Source organism: Chrysochloris asiatica, unplaced genomic scaffold (genome assembly GCF_000296735.1).
Source record: "Chrysochloris asiatica unplaced genomic scaffold, ChrAsi1.0 scaffold00184, whole genome shotgun sequence".
Classification (NCBI taxonomy): Eukaryota; Metazoa; Chordata; class Mammalia; order Afrosoricida; family Chrysochloridae; genus Chrysochloris; species Chrysochloris asiatica.
The window spans coordinates 1,311,054-1,313,564 of NW_006408702.1; positions in this window are offsets into that span (position 1 = coordinate 1,311,054).

Below are 2,511 nucleotides of genomic sequence, written 5' to 3' on the forward strand. Positions count from 1 at the left end.
ATCAAAGAGCACAGCCTTCGGTATAGATTGCATCTCAATGTAAAGAAAACAAAAATCCTCACCACTAGACCAATAAACAACATTCTTATCAATGGAGAAAAGACTGAAGTTGTTAAGGACTTCATTCTTGGATCAACTCTCAACACTCACAGAAGCAGCAGTCAAGAAATCAAACAACGTATTGCATTAGTCAAATTTGCTGAGCAAGACCTTTTTTAAAGTGTTGAAGAGCAAAGATGTCAGCTTGAGGACTAAGGTGCACCTGACCCAAACCATGGTATTTTCACTATCCTCATATGCATGCAAAAGCTGGATACTGAATAAGGAAGATCTTACAAGCATTGATGCTTTTGAGTTATGGTGTTGGAGGAGACTATTGAAAGTGCCATGGGCTGCCAAAAGAACCAATAAATGCATTTTGGAAGATGTGCAGTCAGAACGCTCCCTGGAGGCCAAGATGGCCAAACTTCATCTCTCATACTTCGGTCTTATTGTCAGATGGGAACAGACGCTGGAGAAGGATATCATGTTTGGTAAGATGGAGGGTCAGAGAAAAAGAAGAAGACCCCTAAACGAGATGGATTCGCCAAGTGGCAGCATCGATGGACTCAAGCATGGCAACAGTAGTGAGGTTGGCCCAGGATCAGGCAGTGTTTCGTTGCGCTGTGCATAAGGTCTCTATGAGTTGGTACCAACTCAATGGCACCTAACAACAACAACAACAATAACCATATACACCTGGTAAGAAACTGATCCCTAAGGTTTGTGGGGTTTCTATACTGTAATGCACTAACCATTTGAAACCTAGATTTAAAATGGGAAGCTCACAAGCGCAAGTTTATATCTGCAATGCTTACAATGGACCCCCTGATTTCTAATGTACTTAGCTCACATGACTGAGCATGTCGTAATTACCACATGGACACCAGCTAATCCAGTGGCTGGCACGTAACAAGGGTTCAATTAATATCTGTTAAATACTGTTGAATGGAACTTACAGACCAGATTTGCAGCATCTCAATGAAGACTTGGGCATTACAGAAAGATACTGGGCCTTTTGGAGGAGATTTGTTCTGCAATGGGGACTCCATGCTTCATAGCTGGGCAATATTTCCACCTGTATGTTTCCCTTTGGGTCTGGATTGCATCTCTACTTTGCTTTCTTCTAGAGACACATGAGCTTTGTTCTTGTCCTCTTGGGGTCTGTCATTCCACTTATCCCCAAAGAAGCCCATCACTAGGCTTACAGGGCCACAAGGCTATAAGCAGGTGTGGTCACCTGAAGTGCATATATTGGGCGCTAGAGGAGAGGACAGTTGTCCTGGGCCTGAGTGTCAGAATGTCAGAGCTTTAGCTCGTGGCCAAACCAATTCAGTTGCTGCTGAATTGACCCCTGTCACATACAACTTTGCTTCTTAGATTTTTCAGAAGTAGGTCACCAAGCCTTTCTTTTGAAGAAGTTCTGAGTGGACTCAAACCTCGAACTTTTCAGTCAGCAGCCAAGTACTTTAATTGTTTGTACCACACAGCAACACTGGCCTCTGGCCAAAGCAAGAAAATCCAGAGAGAAACACATTTAGGACAAGGGGCCTGAAAGCCATTGCTGCTTACAGGTTCACCCCAATGTGCTGTGTGACCTAGGTAGGTGTCTTCCTCTCTGGATCTGGTTTGTTCCCTCTAAACAAGCTGGGGTGGGGTAGTCAACTGCCTAATGTCTTGCATATGTATGTTGCCAGGAATAATGAGACAGACTCCATGAAGCATATTTTGTTCTTGGGGGACAAACAGTACAAGTTATTTAATTTGGAAGCATGTCTTAACAGAAAATACCCTGTCTCCCTGGCATGGTTTCTGCGAAGCAACACAGTCTAACTAGGTGTCCTTTTGTGCCTGGAACCCAGCTCTTCTGTTCTAGGCAGAAGGCAGAAACTGTTAGTCTGCCTCCTCCAACACCATAACTCATTTGAGGCCTCATGTATCTGACACACCATCTATTGTCCTTACTCATTCTTCCCAGAAATCTTTGCTGAGCCCTTCATCTGTACCAGGCACATTGCTGGGCCCTGGGAGAACAACACTGGAAACAGAGTGGTCTTGGCGTCTCTAATTTCAACTCCTAGCACCTCACTGACACTGTACCACACCGTGCATTCTGTTCCCTTGCATTGTCAATCTGTTGTACCTGGAGTGCCCTTTTCTCTTTTCTACCTGACAAACTGTGTAAGGACACTCCCTGGGTGGTTTTTATGCACTCCATTTAGCAGAGTGAATCACAGTGTGTGAAAGGTCAGGGCAGAAAGCTTTCCTGGTCTCTGTATCCCTGATGCTGAGCATGGCCACAGCCCACCCACAATGTAGAGTGATTGATGGCCCTGGATGACACCTAGGGGACTTACTTGTTGTTGTTGTTAAGTGCCATCGAGTCAGGTCCGACCCATAGCGACCCTGTACAGGGTTTCCAAGGGTGTAAATCTTTACGGGAGTAGAAAGCCTCATCTTTCTCCCGCGGAG